This window comes from Zalophus californianus, chromosome 8, assembly GCF_009762305.2.
Source record: "Zalophus californianus isolate mZalCal1 chromosome 8, mZalCal1.pri.v2, whole genome shotgun sequence".
NCBI classification, from domain to species: domain Eukaryota; kingdom Metazoa; phylum Chordata; class Mammalia; order Carnivora; family Otariidae; genus Zalophus; species Zalophus californianus.
Window position 1 is genome coordinate 21,165,278 of NC_045602.1, and position 19,059 is coordinate 21,184,336.

The 19,059-nt window shown below is 41.5% G+C and overlaps 1 protein-coding gene and 1 non-coding gene across 5 annotated transcripts in view; one reads left to right on the forward strand and one right to left on the reverse strand.

Annotated features, from left to right (window-relative positions):
- Positions 1 to 19,059, reverse strand: part of ASXL2 (ASXL transcriptional regulator 2) — a 136,565-nt gene that overhangs the window by 105,032 nt on the left and 12,474 nt on the right. The gene's annotated exons all lie outside the window — the stretch shown is intronic.
- Positions 7,259 to 7,332, forward strand: TRNAS-ACU. The gene has a single exon. It is a non-coding gene; the product is annotated as a tRNA-Ser (tRNA).

The window sequence follows — 19,059 nt, forward strand, 5'->3', positions numbered from 1 at the left end:
TTCCAGGTACTGTGGGGGGAGGAGGAATGAGGAATTGTATAATGAGTACAAAATATCAGTTTTATAAGTTGCGGCAGTTTTAGAAATTCATGACACAACAATGTGCATATATTTAACACTAGTGAACTGCACACGTTTTTTAAATTTATTTGAGAGAGAAAGAGAAAACGGGGGAGGGGGGCAAGGGAGGGAGAGAGGGAGAGAGAATCTCAAGCAGACTCCCTGCTGAGGGCAGAGACTGACCTGACGTGGGGCTCGAACTCACGACCCTGAATATATAACCCAAACCAAAATCAGGAGTCAGACGCTCAACCAACTGAGCCACTCAGGAGGCCCCTGAACTGCACATTCATGTAAACTATATGTATTTCACCACAACTTTTTTAAAAGAGCAATATGAGATAGATGGATAAATAGTAAATGTTAATAGAATCTAGGTGGAGGGTATATGGGTATTCTCTGTAAAACTTTCAACTTAGCTGCGCCCCAACAGTCCCAAACTATTAAGTGAAAAATCCAAGCTGCAGAATTATATATAGTAGTTTAACTGCTTACCCTCTAAACTTGTTGGGGGGGGTGGAATTATATATATGGAAAGAAAATTTCTGGCCTTACATCTTAGAAGCCATTATCAATATTTACTTCTCGAAAGAGTTGGAGATGTAAGTCTTTTTTTTTTTTTTTTAAGATTCTATTTATTTACTTGAGAGAGCATGTGCGCACAAGCAGGGGGAGGGGCAGAATGAGAGGAAGAAGGATGTGGGGCTCAATCCCAGGACCCCAGGATCATGACCTGAGCCCAAGGCAGACACTTAACTGACTGAGCCACCCAGGCGCCCCTGTAAAAGTCTTTATACCCTTAAATATTTGGAATTTTTGCCAAGAGCATTTATTACTTTTATTGTATATATATACATTTCTCCAGGCCTACATCCACCATCCATTTTCCCATTACAAAGCAAATATTCACTTACTGTCATCTACTTTCATGGCTTCATTTTTTTTTTTTTTACATTAAAAATATCAACCCTTCTATAATTTGTTTCGGTGTGTGATAGAAGGCAGATATATATAAATGTTTTTTCCCAAGATGATTAGGTTTCTCAACACTACCTATATACAGAATTGTTAAATATATGTCACAATCTCTGGATTTTCCTATCTATACTATTTACCAGTCTTGTCTAGACACACATCAGTGCCATGTTGCTTTAATCACTGTACCTTTGCAATACATTTTAACATCTACTAATATGTTATACCACTTTTTTAATGTTACACTTCTCTTTTAAAAAATATTCTTAGGGGCGCCTGGGTGGCTCAGTCAGTTAAAGTGTCTGCCTACGGCTCAGATCATGATCCCAGAGTCCATCGGGCTCCCTGCTCAGCATGAAGTCAGCTGCTCCCTCTCCCACTCCCCCTGCTTCTGTTCCCTCTCTTGCTGTATGTGTCTCTATCAAATAAATAAATAAAAATCTTTAAAAAAAAATTAAAGGGGTGCCTGGGTGGCTCAGTCGTTAAGCGAATGCCTTCAGCTCAGGTCATGATCCCAGGGTCCTGGGATCGAGCCCCGCATTGGGCTCCCTGCTCCGCGGGGAGCCTACTTCTCCCTCTCCTTCTCCCTCTGTGGGCTGCTCCCCCTCCTTATGCGCACACGTGCGTGCTCTCTCTCTAACAAATAAATCTTAAAAAAAAAAAACTTAAAATTAAAATGCCATGAACTTCCTAAAGCTGTTAAAGGACTCTATAAATTTTTTGATGAAGCCTTGGCCACTACATGCCACAAGGAAGAAGGTTGATGCCCTATGTAACCTGTCTTCCACAGGCCAGTGCCAAACCAGAATCTTTCCAGATCTTGAGTTATCTAGTATCTAGGTAGGACATTCAACATGAGAGGACCTGGGGAGTAAACTGAGACAGAAAGGAAGTAAAACCTACCAAGAATCCCAGAGAACATAGTTTGGTCCTAGTAATGACCCGTTACCTCCATGACTTTAACTTCTACATCTCTCCTCCTCAGTCACTGTACTCCAGCCACACCCACCTCTTCACCATTACTAGACCAAGTCAGGCACATTCTTGCCTCAGTCTTTATGCTGATTGCTCCCTCTGTATAGAATTCTGCAAAGCTTGATCCTTCACCTCCTTCAAGTGTTTGGTCAAAGGTCAACTTCTCAGAGAAGGTTTCCTTGAATATCCAATTAAAATTACAAACCACTCCAATTCCAGCTCAGCATTCCCCAGCCATGCTGCTTTCCTCTTCCCCACAGCATGTAATCACTAACATAATATGTATATAATTTATGTATTTACTATGTTGCCTGTCTTCTACCCCACCCACATATTATAAAGTTTCATGCTGACAGGGATTTTTTCCCCTGATTTGTTCACTACTACACCCACAGATCTCAGAATGATGCCTGACATAAGTCCTCAATAAATATTTAAATAAATCAAATGTTCCATATACTGAATCTCCAAAGATATGACAGTAAGATAGAGTGTTTGCAAATTGATCCTAACCTAAGCCAACCTAAGATATTCGCCAAGAACTGCTCCTTCCACTAGCTTACAAATCTAAAGACCTGACTTTTTAAAATTGACAATATTTAGGGCTCCTGGGTGGCTCAGTTGGTTAAGCGACTGCCTTCGGCTCAGGTCATGATCCTGGAGTCCCAGGATCGAGTCCCGCATCGGGCTCCCTGCTCGGCGGGTAGTCTGCTTCTCCCTCTGACCCTCTCCCCTCTCGTGCTCTCTCTCATTCTCTCTCTAATAAATAAATAAAATCTTTAGAAAAAAATAAAATTGACAATATTTAGAGGCAGCTGGGTGGCTCAGTCCGTTAAGCATCTGCCTTCGGCTCAGGTCATGATCTCAGGGTTCTGGGATCCTGCCCTGCATCAGGCTCCCTGCTCAGCGGGGAGTCTGCTTCTCCCTGTCCCTCTGCCCATCTCCCTGCTGGTGCTCTTCGCAGACTTGCTCACTCTCTCAAATAAATAAAATCTTAAAAAAAAAACTGACAATATTTATAATGATACTATCATCCTTGGTCTCCGCCTAAATCTCTTACCCTACATGGAGGAAACAAGAAAAGGTTTCAGAAGAAAATGTTCCTGCCACCCCACCCCCAGAGTATGTCAGTTTGGTGCCTTCCCTCACTTCACAGCAGCCATACCTTCATCTCCATTTTGTCTACTTCCAAGCGGAAATTTAAAAAAAACAAAAAACTAGTGTTAAGAGGGGAGTTGGTAGGAGTGCCTGGGTGGGTCAGTCGTTAAGCGTCTGCCTTCGGCTCAGGTCATGATCCCAGGGTCCTGGGATCGAGCCCTGCATCGGGCTCCCTGCTCCGCGGGAGGCCTGCTTCTCCCTCTCCCACTCCCCCTGCTTGTGTTCCCTCTCTTGCTATCTCTCTGTCAAATAAATAAATAAATAAATAAAATCTTTAAAAAAAAAAAACCTTTTCTAGCCATGTAAGGCAGTATTATTTCATTATAATTTAACTTCCCAGCTATCTCATAACTTCTAAACAAAAAATGTTAGCCCTAAAATGTATCCACTATGTGGCAAAACTGGTGATCAGATACATTCTTGATAGCAATCAATATAAATTGGTACAACCCTTAAAAAAGGCAGTTATGTCAAAGAGCAAATTATAAACAACCATATTTCTAATCTCCCCAAAGGAAATACTCCAAAACTAGGGATGCCCCCCAATCCCAGGTAAGATGGGGTAAATATACTCCATCCTGTCACTCCCACTGGAATGGAGCTACAAAACTTGAGCAGAATGAAAGGAGCACCTGAGGATTCTGCAAAGTAAATGGCTTCTTCTCATGCTCACATGGAGCATGCACCAAAATACAGCATACTGTGAATCATAAAATACATCTTAATAAATTTAAAAGAACAGAAATCATGCTACGTCTGTTCTTGGGCCACAGTGGAATTAAAACTCGAAATCAGTAACAGAAAGACAGCGAGAGAGGCACCTGGCTGGCAGTCAGTAGAGCATGCAACTCTTGATCTTGGGTTGTAAATTCAAGCCCCATGTTGGGTCTAGAGCTCACTTAAATAAAAAAACTTAAAAAATTTTAAAAAACCACAGCCATTAAAAGAAAGTAAAAAAGACAAAATACATGGAGATTAAACAACACTTTTTTTAGGATTTTTATTTATTTATTTATTTGACAGAGAGAGACACAGCGAGAGGGAACACAAGCAGGGGGAGCGGGAGAGGGAGAAGCAGGCTTCCCGCGGAGCAGGGAGCCTGATGCGGGGCTCGATCCCAGGACCCCGGGACCATGACCTGAGCTGAAGGCAGACGCTTAATGACTGAACCACCCAGCCACCCCTAAACAACACACTTTTAAATAATACACAGGCTAAAGAGGAAATCTCAAAAGAAATTTTAAAATATTATGAACTAGGGGTGCCTGTGTGGCCTGCTCGGCCTGCTGCTCCCACTGCTTGTTCTCCCTCTCAATCTTACTGACAAATAAATAAATAAAATCTTTTTAAATAAATAAATAAAATCTTCTTTAAAAAAGAAAAGAAATAATAAAAATGAGAGCAATAATCTGTGAAACTTAAAACAGGAAATCATAAAGAAAATTAGTAAAACCAAAAGCTGGTCCTCTGAAAAAAATCAATAAATCAATAAACCTAAAGCTAAGAAAAAAAGACACAAATTACTAGAATTATAAGGGAAAGAGAGGACATCATTACAGATCCCATCAACACTTAAAGGATAATAAAAGAACATTATGAACAACTCAATGCCCACAAATTTGATAACCTAGATGAAATGGACCAATTCCCTGAAAGGCATAATCTGTCAAAACACAAGAAGAAAATGACAATCTGAATAGGCCTGTATCTTTTAAAGAAATAGAATAAATAATTAATAACCTTCCAAAACAGAAAACACCAGGCCCACACTGGTTCACTGGTAAATTCTACTAAACATTTTTTTTTAAGATTTATTTATTTAGGGGCGCCTGGATGGCTCAGTTGTTAAGGTAGCTGCCTTCGGCTCAGGTCAGGCCCTGGGATCGTCCTGGGATCGAGCCCCGCATTGGGCTCCCTGCTCAGCAGGAAGCCTGCTTCTCCCTCTCCCACTCCCCCTGCTTGTGTTCCCTCTCTTGCCATCTCTCTCTGTCAAATAAATAAATAAAATCTTTAAAAAAGAAAGAAAGAAAGAAAGGAAAGAAAGAAAGAAAGAAAGAAAAAGAAAGAAAGAGAGAAAGAGAAAGAAAGAGAGAAAGAGAAAGAAAGAAAGAAAGAAAGAAAGAAAGAAAGAAAGAAAGAAAGAAAGAAAGAAAGAAAGAAAAAGAAAGAAAGAAAGAAAGAAAGAAAAAAGAAAGAAAGAAAGAAAGAGGGCGCCTGGGTGGCTCAGTTGGTTGAGCGACTGCGTTCGGCTCAGGTCATGATCCTGGAGTCCCAGGATCGAGTCCCGCATCCGGCTCCCTGCTCAGCGGGGAGTCTGCTTCTCCCTCTGACCCTCCCCCATCTCATGTGCTCTCTCTCTCTCAAATAAATGAATAAAATTTAAAAAAAAAAGAAAGAAAGAAAGAAAAAAAGAAAGTTATACCAATTCTCTACAATCCTTTCCAGAAGAGAGAAGCAGAAGGAATACTTCCTAACTCATTCTGAGGTCTGCAATACCCTAATACCAAAACCAGAATGGAAAAAAACCTACAGATCATTATCTCTCATTAACATAGATGCAAAAATCCTTAACAAAATATTAACAAATCAAATCCAACAAAGTGAATGGTACAGACAGACTGGAGAAGACCAGAATTCAAAATACCACAATTGGCAATGATAGCAAATTTTCCCCTCTTTGAGATATACTTTGAGTACCTCTCAAAGTGAACTCAACACAGCCCAAAACCTGGATACAGGCATCTGTGTAGATAGTTCCATTAGGATAGAAGTCTCCTAATGCTCAGCAACAAAGCAAGAATTTCCCCATTCTCTTTCTTACTTTTAATTTTCCTTGTTCTCTCATACCTCAAATCCCAAGTAATTCTGTGGCAACAACAGCAACAGAGTTAAATAGGTGCCTAAAACTCTCAAAGGAGAGAAACCTTCCCCTCCATATCAGAAGAGTTATGGTACCAAGAGAATGAGACAAAACCCCATTGCTCTTTTAACGTCTCTTGTTTCCTGCCGCTTAGCCCAAGGGGGACACAGTTGTAGGAAAAATACAGAGTGGAATAAAGAAAATTTCTGGCCAAAGATGAAAAATGGGAGTTCCAAGGAATCAGACAAAAGAACTCAGGAAAGTGACCCCTTAAAGTTGTGAACGAACTCCTCAGCTAACACCTGAGCTGTGCATACGTGGACTGGATACTAAAACAGAATAGATAGACTTTCAGAACTGAACTATAGGATAGATTGGGGTCAGCAAAACTTTTCTATAACGGGCCAAACGCTAAATATTTTAGGTTTTGTGGGCCTAACAGTCTGTCACAACTGTTCAACTGTGACCAATAAAGTATGAAAGCAGCCACAAAAAATACCAACAAGTGGGCATGGCTGTGTTCCAGTAAGATCTTATTTATAAAAATAGGCAGTGAACTGCATCTGGCCCACAGACCATAGTTTCATAACCCATAGGGAAGACCACCACCCAAATCCCAGATACTACTATCATGGTTCACACAAAGGACAAATCCAAATAGCAGTCAAACGTCTTTGAAGACTTAACTGACATTGAGACAACCCACAGAAGGCTGGTAAAAACTTGAAGCCTAAACACAATTCAGTCAACTGTTTGCTAAAACAAAACTATTAACATTCTCCATAAAACTTAAACAAGACACAGAGTATCAATTACAATCTAAATTTAGTTGGTATAGCAAGACCCAGGAAAACCTCAACTTCCTTGGGAAAGAAAATCAAAAGATAGAAGCAACAAGATAACCCTGATAGGGGAAATGTTTCACAAAGACTTAAAAGCACTTATTACAAAAATGCTCCAAGTAAAGGTAAACACTCTTGAAGGAAGAGGAAGATACAAAGTAGAATATAAAGAAGAACCAAATGGAAATTTTAGAACTGAAAAACAACCAAAACAAACAAAAAAACACCTCACTGAACAAATCAACAGCAGAAGAGGAAGTGAACATGAAAACAGAAAAATAGGAATTACCTAATGATTGGAGGGAAAAACAAACAAAAAAAAACCTTTACTCAAAATTTAAATTTTTGTATGTCAAAGGACATATCAAGAAAGTGAAAAAACAGCGGTACCTGGCTGGCTCAGTTGGTGAGAGCATGAGACTACTGATCTCAGGATTGTGAGTTCAAGCCCCATGCTGGGTATAGAGATAACCTAAAAATAAAGTCTTTACGGGCACCTGTGTGGCTCCAGTCAGTTAAGCATCTGCCTTCGGCTCGGGTCATGATCCCAGGGTCCTGAGATGGAGCCCCACATCGGGCTCCCCACTCAGCAGGAAGCCTGCTTCTCCCTCTCCCACTTCCCCTGCTTGTGTTCCCTCTCTCTCTGACAAATAAAATCTTTAAAAAAATAAATAAAACAAACACAGAAAGTGAAAAAACAACCCACAGAATGGAGAAAATATTTCAAATGATGTATCTGATAAGAGACTTGTATGGGGGGCGCCTAGGTGGCTCAGATGGTTAAGCATCTGTCGGTCTTCGGCTCAGGTCATGATTCCAGAGTCCTGGGATCGAGCCCTGCATCAGGCTCCCTGCTCAGCGGGAAGCCTGCTTCTCCCTCTCTCTCTGCCTCAAGGATTGGCAAGAATGTGAAGATACTAGAATCCTCAAATATTGCTGGTAACAATGTAAACAAATAGATGGTAAAACAGGCAACTCCTCAAAAAGTTAAACAAAGAGCTAACATACGATCTAGCAATTCCACTCCTAGATATATAACAAAAAGAATTTAAAAACCAAAAAGAATTGTTTTGGTTATTTTTCAGTTTTGCTCCCTCTACTAAAGGTCCTCTCTTCTTATGTTGTTACTCTCTAGAACACTCTGCAGGGCAGGAGTGTTGTCTCCAGCAACCTCCTGTTCCACATGCAGCAGGGAAATGTGGGCTGGAACCCACAGGCTACAAGTGGGTTGTTCAGCAGCGTTGATACAAAAAGTTGTACATACAATGTTCATGGCTGCATTATTCACAATAGCCAAATAGTGGCAACAACACAAATGCCTATCCACTGATGAATAGATAAAAGGGAGTATATCCATACAATGGAATATTATCCATCAGTCATAAAAAGGACACATGCTACAATACAGATGAACTTTGAAAACATTATCTTACATGAAAGAAGTCAGATGCAAAAGGCCACATGTTTACTGTTAGGATTCCATTCCTATGAATCCAATATAGGCAAATGCACAGATATAGGAAGTAGATTAGTGGTTACCAGAGGCTGAGAGGAGGAGGGGACGGAAAGTGACTGCTAGTAGTAATAAAAATGAGGCTGAAAACAGAAAAACAGAGAAAAATTAAAGAAACCAAAAGCTGGGGCGCCTGGGTGGCTCAGTCGGTTAAGCGTCTGCCTTCGGCTCAGGTCATGATCCTGCGGTCCTGGGATCGAGCCCCGCATCGGGCTCCCTGCTCAGTGGAGAGCCTGCTTCTCCCTCTCCCTCTGCCTGCCACTCTGCCTACTTGTGTTCTCTATCTCTCTGTCAAATAAATAAATAAAATCTTTAAAAAAAAAAAAAAGAAACCAAAAGCTGTTCAAGAAATCTATAAAATTGATAAACCTCCAATAAAAGGAACAAAGAAAAAAAGAAAAGACACAAATTACCAGTATCAGGAATAAAGGGGGCTATCACTACAGACTCTGCAAACAATAAAGGAATACTACAAAAGACTCTACAGACACAGATTCAACAACTTACATGAAATGGCTGACCAACTCTAGGAATTGGTCAAACTCCTAAAACCTACCCAAGATGACACAATCTTTTTTTTTTTTTTTTAAAGATTTTATTTATTTGACAGAGACAGACACAGCGAGAGAGGGAACACCAGCAGGGGGAGTGGGAGAGGGAGAAGCAGGCTTCCCGCGGAGCAGGGAGCCCGACGCGGGGCTCGATCCCAGATCCCTGGGATCACGACCCAAGCCGAAGGCAGACACCTAACAACTGAGCCACCCAGGCGCCCCAAGATGACAATCTTAATAGTTCTGTAACTATAAAAGAAATTGAATTCACAGTTAAAAAGCTTCTGTAAAAGAAAGCTCCAGACCCAGAAATTTTCACTGGTGAATTATATCAGATATTTACAGAAGACATAACACCAGTTCTACAAACTATCAATTCTCACTATTCACAACAGTTATGTTCTATTAAGTACCTGCAAACACTACATTAGCAAACACTGAATCGTTGCTCCTAAAATAAATACAGTTAAGTTCCTGAAAGACTCTGCTCACATTTCTGTCAACTAATCAATACAACTTTGATTTTATGTGCTTCTGTTTAAAGATATCTTATTTAATACATATTAATAATGCATTAACACTGAACTCATGGCCAACAGCGCTGTAAAACTCATGCCTAAACAAAGCTTATCTAACGCAGGCAATTTTCTCCATAAGGAACATCTCTCTCTCTCTTTTTTTTTAAAGATTTTATTTATTTATTCATGAAAGACAGAGAGAGAGAGAGGCAGAGGGAGAAGCAGGCTCCCAAGGAGCAGGGAGCCCGATGCGGAACTCGATCCCAGGACTCTGGGATCATGACCCGAGCCGAAGGCAGATGCCTAACCATCTGAGCCACCCAGGCGCCCTGTTTTTGTTTTTGTTTTTTAACAGCTTTCTTGAATTTAAGAATATTAGACAGCACTTCAGCACTATACTTGGGGGCCATTTTAAACAGTGAGAGCACCAACAAAAATGCAAAAGCCAAGGCACTAAATAGGCCACAAAAAGGACACATTTTCACTATGAGAGGTGAAATAAGGCAGAGCAGGGACCTCAGGTGGGCATACTCACATCAGGTGAGTCAAATTTTTTTGCCACACTGTACATGTCCATGAATGACCACAAAAATGTCATGAGTATTGATTTCAGTATTAGGAGTAAACCTTAGGGGGTGCCTGGGTGGCCCAGTCCGTTAAGCTTCTGACTTTTTACTGCAGCTCAGGTTATGATCTTAGGGTCATGAGATCAAGCCCTGTGTCAGGCTCCATGCTGGCTTAAGACTCTCTCTCCCTCCTCCTCTTTCTCCCTCCCTACCAGGCTCACTCACGCTCTCCCTAAAAATAAAAAGTAAGGGGCACCCGGGAGGCTCAGTCAAGAGTCTACCTTCAGCTCAGGTCATGATCCCAGGGTCCTGGGATGGAGCCCTAAATAAGGCTCCCTGCTCGGTGGGGAGCCTGCTTCTCCCTCTCCCTCTGCAGCTCCCCCCTGCTTCAGTGTTCTCTCCCTCTCTCTCAAATAAATAAAAATAAAATCTTTTAAAAAATAATAAAAATTAAAGGGGCACCTGGGTGGCTCAGTCGTTAAGCGTCTGCCTTCAGATCGGGTCATGATCTCAGGGTCCTGGGATCAAGGCCCACATCAGGCTCCCTGCTCGGCAGGGAGTCTGCTTCTCCCTCCCCCGCTCCCCCTGCTTATGTTCCCTCTCTTGCTGTCTCTCTCAATGTCAAATAAATAAATAAAATATTTTTTAAAAATAAATAATAAAAATTAAAAATAAAGGGAGTAAATTTTAGCAAGTAGGTGGATTCACAAATACTGATCTAGGAATGATGATGATAGAATGTGATCTCCCTCAAGAAACAGAATAGGGGAGGAAGACTTCCCAACTGATTTTTATGAGGCCAGCATTATCCTGATATCAAAACCCAGACACAGACAATGGAAGAAAACTACAGATTAATATCCCTCATGAACAGAACTGTAAATATCCTCAATGAAATATTAGCAAATCCAGCTATATATAAAAAGCATAATACACCACAACCAGGTTAATTATTTTTTGCCCCAGGAATGCAAAGCCAATTCAAACTTTGAAAATCAATATCATCCACCATATTAATAGTCTAAAACTTAAAAGCAAAATGATCCTAGCAATTGAGTCAGAAAAAGCATCGGACAAAATTCAACATCCATTCGTAACAAAAACTCTTGGTAAACTAAAGATAAAAGGGGGCGCCTGGGTGGCTCAGTTGTTTAAGCGTCTCCCTTCAGCTCAGGTCATGATCTCAGGGTCCTGGGATCGAGTTCCACATCGGGCTCACTTCTCAGCTGGGAGCCTGCTTCTCCCTCTGCCTGTTTCTCCCCCTGCTTGTGTGTGCTCTCTCTCTGACAAATAAATAAATAAAAATCTTTAAAAAATAAATAAATAAAAATAAAGATAAAAGGGAGCTTCCTCAACCTGACAGTAAGTGTTTACAAAAAACCTATGGCTAGTACACTTAACTATCAAAGACGGAATGCTTTCCCCTATAATCAGAAAAAAAAATCTGCAAATCACATCCAGCAAAGGATTTGTACCCAGTATACACACAGAATTCTCAAATCCCATCAGCAGAACAATAAACAACCCAGTTAAACAGTGGGCAGAAGATTTTCACGGACACTTCACCAAAGACGATATACAGCTGGAAAATAAGCACGTAGAACGATGCTCAAGAGTGACGTGGCACACAGTAGGCGGTGAGGACACAGCACCCTTGACGCTTCCTCTTTCGTCACTCCATCTGTGCGGTAGCAGCTGCAGTAGCCGCAGTTCTGTCTCCGACATGCAGCTCTTTGCGCCCAGAAGCTCCACACCCTCAAGGTGACTGGGCAGGAGACAGTCTCCCAGATCAAGGCTCATGTAGCCTCACTGGAGGGCACTGCTCCACAAGATCAAGTAGCGTTCCTGGCAGGTATACCTCTAGAGGATGAGGCTACCCTGGGTCAGTGTGGAGTGGAGGTTCTGACCACCCTGGAAGTAGCCGGCCGCATGCTTGGAGGTAAACTCCCATGGTTCCCTGGCCCGTGCTGGGAAAGTAAGAAGGCAGACTCCCAAGGTGGCCAAACAAGAGAAAAAGAAGAAGATAGGCCGAGCCAAGTGGCAGATGCAATACAACCGACGCTTTGTCAATGTTGTGCCCATCTTTGGCAAGAAAAAGGGCCCCAATGCCAACTCTTAAGTCGTCCCTTGTAATCCTGGCTTTCCCCAATAAAAACACTTAGTTCAGTTAACAAAAAGGAAGAAAGAAAAAAAGATGCTCAACAACATAAGCCATAGGGAATTTAAAATCACAATGATTTACCACTACACAGATATTAGAATGACTAAAATAGGGGCGCCAGGGTGGCTCAGTGGGTTAAGCGTCTGCCTTTGGCTCTCAGGATCCTGGGATCCTTTGTGACATCAGGCTCCCTGCTTGTGGTGGGGGGTGGTCTGGGTCTACTTCCCCCTCTCCCGCTGCCCCTCCCCCACTCATGTTCTCGCTCTCTCAAATAAATAAAATCTCTAAAAAACAAAACAAAATGGCCTAAAATAAAAAAATGCTGACAGTACCAAGCACTAGCAAGGATGAAGAGCAACTGCATTTCAAACAGACTGCTGATGGGAATGCAAAAGGATATAGCCACTCTGAAAGTTTCTCAATTTCTTACAAAGGTAGACGTACACTTACCAATCATGCAGCAATCCCACTTCTGGGTATTTACACTAGAAAAATGAAAACTTAACGTTCAAAGGAGAGTCTGCCCACAAATATTTATTGCAACTCCATTCTTATTTGTCAAAACAGAAACAACCAATACATTCCTCAACAGTGAATGGATAAACCATTATACATCAGCACAATGAAACACCACTCAGCAATAAAAATGAACTATTAATACACAAAACAACATCGATGAATCTCAAAGGCATTAAAGTGAATTAAAGAAACCCAGTCTCAAAAGGTCATAGGCTAAATGATACCATTTATATAACATTCTCAAAAGACAAAACTAGTGATGAACGGATCAGTGGTTGCCAAGGGTTAGGGACAAGTGGAGGGTAACTATAGCAGGATAGCAAGAAAAGAATTTCCTGGCTTTACCTGACTATAGTGGTGGTGGTTACATGTTTTAAATTCACACAACCGTGTAACAAAAAGGTCAATTTTTTACTGCATGGTAATTTTTAAAATAAACTTCTAAATCAAAATACTGGAGTGAGGTACCAGGGCTGTGTTTAAGTAGAAAATAAAAAGATAGTCCCTACAGCGTTAAAGTGGCCATTTTAAGTTTTCTAATTTTAATACTGTTGAGCATTTATGACATAACCACATAATGGAATATTCGTCAGCCATAAAAAAGGGTTATTATTAGCAACACCACAAAATGACACATAAAAGTATTTTTTAACATGAAAAAGCAGAATAGAAACTGAGAGACTAATTACAACCACACAGAAAAAAAATGTATCAAAGACTAGAAGGAAATAACAGAATAAGTGATTTTTTCCAAGTTAAGATTATTTCTAAATTTAAATAATTCATGAAACTTTTGCAAAATGAAAAGAAACCTGTTACATATTACTATAACTAAGATATATTTATTTTAAATTTCAACATGGATGGACGTAAACGGCATTGCGCTAAGTGAAATAAGTCAAAGACAAATACCGTATGATTTCCCAACCAACAAAACAAAGAGAAACAAACCCAGAGATTAAACAACAAACTGATGGTTGCCAGCAGGAAGGGGAGTGGGGCTGGGCCAAACAGGTGAAGGGGATGAAGAGGTACAATCTTCTAGTTGTCAAGTAAATAAGACAAAGGGATATAATGTAGGGCATAGAAGATGCAGTCAATGATACCGCAAAAACTTTGTATGAAGATGCAGTCAATGATACTGCAAAAACTTTGTATGATGACAAATTATATACATTTCATAATATATATAAATATTGAATCACTGTTGTACAACTGACACTAATACAATATTGTATGTTAATTATTTTTCAATAATAAATAAATCTCAATAGAGTGAAAAATAATACAGTAATCCTAACTCTGAACCAAAGTTCACAAACAGTAAAATGAAGTAAATGTATAAATGGTCAAACCTCATCTAGGTAATTAAGAAGACTGACAAAAATGTTTGATTAAATACATATTAAGAAAATATCTAAAAATGATACAAAGTATAATAAAGCCATTTACAAATTATAGTGTTTCAAGGCATACACAATTCAAATCACAAACATGTTCACACAACTTCTAAGATTAGCTTTAAAGCATTAAAACTTAAATATCCTTCACAGACAACTTTCAAAACCCCTTGATTTAATCTACAAATTCCTGGTGGGAGGTCCACAGAGAGTTAAAACAAACATTTTCATTAAATCAGTGTCATTTACTACATCTTATCAGCTAGAAAACAAACCTGGGAAATACATATGAAGCAAATCCAGTACTAAATGAAAAAATGGGAAATAATCGATATTTAACGGTGTTTTCACAGAGCAGCATGTATCCCAAAGCTACTGTGACTCCAGGGAACGGTATTCACATAGAACACAGTATGGAGCCATTCTTGGAGTTGTGCAACACACACACCTGATTGATTCTACCACCTGCCCAAACCTGAAGACCAGGGGTACAGAGGACAGTGGTATGGAAAGAACAGTCATTCAGGAATCCAGAAATAAGAAAAATCAACATGAGCTAGAATAACTGGGAAAGTTTTGCTTTCTTTTTCATGTCAAGCATGGTAACATTTTGTTGTGCTGAACAGCATTCCACAACCTCCTGTATGTGTGAAAACTTCAGAAGACTAGCAGAACTTCAATAAAGGCTTCTGCTGGAGAACTGTAAATGGGATAGGTGTGGGTAGAATAGATACAAAATGAGAAAAAAATCTGAATGATATGAAGAAAATGTGTACCTCCTCCCTCCCTTTTAATTCAAGAAAGCCCCACTCTAACCCTCAAAACCCCTCTAACAATAAATCCTACAAATGACTCAAACTGCTCAAATACAGATATGATGTTATCTCCTGCATAAAAATTCTCTACTGCTCCTAGAATAAAGATAGTTGTCAGCCCAACTTCTACCACTCTCCACATTTTGGCCCCAATCTACCTTTTCTGGTCTTATCTTTCACTATACTTTACAATACTCACAGGTAAATTAGCCATGCATCAAACATTCCCTGCATTTTTTTAGTCTTCCCTCTTTTCGGCTCTTCCCTCTGCTTAAAATGCGCTTACCCATATTCACCTGATTATCCATCATCCCTTAACACCCAGGCCAACTATTCTAAGACCAACCCTGCCATGCTCCCCTCTCCACCAAACTTTAGTATTACTACTAGTTTGCTATTATATGGCCTCTACAACACAAATTTATTTTACGATTATTTTTTTTAAGATTTTATTTATTTATTTATTAGAGAGTGAGAGAGAGAGAAACAGCATGAGAGGGGAGAGGGTCAGAGGGAGAAGCGGGCTCCCCACTGAGCTGGGAGGCTGATGTGGGACTCGATCCCAGGACTCTGGGATCATGACCTGAGCCGAAGGCAGTCGCTTAACCAACTGAGCCACCCAAGCGCCCCTTATTTTGTGATTATTTATAATAATGAAACTTACATTAAGACAACACAAATTTGGGGCACCTGGGTGGCTCAGTCGTTGGGCGTCTGCCTTCGGCTCGGGTCGTGGTCCCGGGGTTCTGGGATCGAGCCCCGCATCGAGCCCTGCATTGGGCTCCCTGCCCGGCGGGGGGCCTGCTTCTCCCTCTCCCGCTCCCCCTGCCTGTGTTCCCTCTCTCTCTGTCGAATGAATAAATAGAATCTTTAAAAAAAAAAAAAAGACAACACAAATTTTTTTTAAAGATTTTTTTATTTATTTGACAGAGAGAGACACAGCGAGAGAGGGAACACAAGCAGGGGGAGAGGGAGAAGCAGGCTTCCCGCGGAGCAGGGAGCCCAATGCAGGGCTCGATCCCAGGACCCTGGGATCATGATCTGAGCTGAAGGCAGACGCTTAACGACTGAGCCACCCAGGCGCCCCAATCGCCAAGCTCTTCTGATTGAGCCAGCCAGGCGATCCTATCTCTATTTCTATGTTGTCAGGATTCTTTTTTTTTTTAAGATTTTATTTATTTATTTGTCAGAGAGAGACACGGCGAGAGAGGGAACACAAGCAGGGGGAGTGGGAGAGGGAGAAGCCGGCTCTCCGCTGAGCGGGGAGCCCGATGTGGGGCTCAATCCCAGGACCCTGGGACCATGACCTGAGCCGAAGGCAGACGCTTCACGACAAGCCAGTCAGGCACCCCTATTGTCAGGATTCTGAGCATGGATTAACTGAGCCTTCCACTTAGGGTCTCACTAGGCTGAAATCTGGGACTGTGAACTCATCTGAGGCTTTGGGTTCTTTTCCAAGCCTACTAACAAGCTTACTTGTTGGCAGGTTTCAAGTCTCTTTCTGTTTCCATGCTGGCTCTTGGACAGGAGTCACTCAGCTCCTGGAGGTTGCCTGCCACTCCTTGCCACATGGCCCTCTCCACAGGCAGTTCACAATGTCTAAGTAAAGAGTGGGATTTTGTGCAGAATCTCCTGAAGCAGGAGATGGATCTTTCAGTGAGTTCCCAAAGTTGTTCAGAGCTAGTTTAACTCTCTGTGTGATTCCACATTCACCCAGGGAAACAACTGGCCAATGGGGTCCCTGAGGTTAAAGGCTTTTCATTAGAATAGTCTCAAACCTGTGCTTACTTGCTAAGAAATAACTTCACAATATTTAGTTTTCCCATTCAAAAAACATAAAACAAAAAAAAAGGATTTATTAACTTTTCAGTAACATCAACACAGTACTTACTTATACTAGGCATTGTACAAGGAACTTTTCATACATTCTAACCTGATCACCTAACACCCCAAATGGTGGTTCTATTATTATCTCCATTTTAACATCAGGAAAATTGACAAAGCTTAGTTCAATCCCTACAACTCCAAATGTGGTCCTTAGACCAAAGCACCATCATGGCCTGGGAACTTGTTAGAAATGCAGACTCTCTGGGGGTGCCTAGATGGCTCAGTAGGTTGGGCATCTCTGGCTCAGGTCATGATCTCGGGATTGTGAGACTGGGCCCCGCGCTGGGCTCTGCACTGAGTGCAGTCTGCTTGTCCTCCCTCCCTCTGTTCCTCCCCCCACTTGCTCACTCTCTCTCTTAATTCTTTTTTTTTTAATTTTATTTATTTGAGAGAGAGAATGAAAAGAGAGAGAGCATGAGAGGGGGGAGGGTCAGAGGGAGAAGCAGACTCCCTGCTGAGCAGGGAGCCCGACGGGGGACTCGATCCTGGGACTCCAGGATCATGACCTGAGCCGAAGGCAGTCGCTTAACCGACTAAGCCACCCAGGTGCCCACTCTCTCTTAAATAAATAAATGCATAAATCTTAAAAAGAAATTTTAAGAAAGAAAGAAATGCAGAATCTCTGGCTACCCTGCAGACCTACTTAATAAAAATCTGCATTATATGGGGCACCTGGCTTTCTCAATCTGTCAAGCATGTGACCCAATCTTAGGGTTGTGAGTTCGAGCCCCACATTGGGTGTAGACTACTTAGAAATAAAATTTTCTTAAAAAATATACATTATAATAAGCTCCCAGATGATTCTTACATTAATATTTGAGCACTGGTTTAAATAACCTGTCCAAGGCGCCTGGGTGGCTCAGTTGGTTAAGCGACTGCCTTCAGCTCAGGTCATGATCCTAGAGTCCCGGGATCGAGTCCTGCATCAGGCTCCCAGCTTAGCGGGGAGCCTGCTTCTCCCTCTTGACCCTCCCCGCTCTCATGCTCTCTCTGTCTCATTCTTTCTCTCTCAAATAGATAAAATCTTTAAATAATTAATTAATTAATTAACCTGTCCAGGGGCACCTGGGTGGCTCAGTCGGTTAAGCGTCTGCCTTCAGCTCAGGTCATGATCCCAGGGACTTGGGATCCAGCCTCGTGCTGGGCTCCCTGCTTGGCAGAGAGCCTGCTTCTCCCTCTCCCTCTGCCTGCTGCTCCCCCTGCTTGTGCTCTCTCTAATAAATAAATGAAATCTTTTAAAATAATAATACAAATACAAATAACCTATCCAGGGGCGACTGTGTGGCTTAGTCCAACTCTTGATTTCAGCTCAGGTCACGACGTCAGGGTCATGAGATTGAGCCTGGAATCAGGCTCCATGCTCAGCGCAGAATCTGCTTAAGACTCTCTCTGCCCAGGGGCGCCTGGGTAGCTCAGTTGGTTGGGCGACTGCCTTCGGCTCAGGTCATGATCCTGGCTCAGGTCATGATCCTGGAGTCCCAGGATCGAGTCCCGCAACAGGCTCCCTGCTCAGCAGGGAGTCTGCTTCTCCCTCTGACCCTCTTCCCTCTCGTGCTCTCTAGCTCTCATTCTCTCTCTCTCAAATAAATAAAATCTTAAAAAAAAAAAAAAGACTCTCTCTCCCTCTCCCTCTGTCCCTCTGTCCCTCTCTGCCAAAATAAAATAAATAAATCTTTAAAAAAATAGTCCTATATTTTTTTGGCTCTGGCAACCGAGCTGCGACGTGGTTTGAGATCCTGCCGGGATTGGCGTCATGGCCGTGTGCTTGGTCATCCCCGGCATAGCCACAGCGCACATCCACAGGTCCAGTAACGGGGGCAAGGAAAAAAGGGTTGCCTATCATCCATATCAGTGAAGTTTGATGCAAAGAGAGGGTCTCTGGAGTTAATCGTTACTATGTGTCAAAGGGTTTGGAGAATATCGATTAAGGAAGCATTTTCCTGATTGATGAAAAATAACCCAGTCATACTCATCTACCCCTTCTAGAAGGTTATGCAGTGTATTAATGTAGTGCATAATAAAAACAAAAAAGTAAAATAAAAAATAGTTCTATTTTACCTATTATGTCTTTATTGAGTGATTGAAAACTGTTCAGTGATCTGAAAACTGTTTTTCTTATTACCTTTATCTTGTAATCCCTCTCTTTTTTACATTACACACATAATACAGAAGAGAAAACCTTTCCTAATACATTAATATATTTCATGGGTAAAATCCATTTAAATATAAAAAATTTGTCTGGGGGCGTCTGGGTGGCTC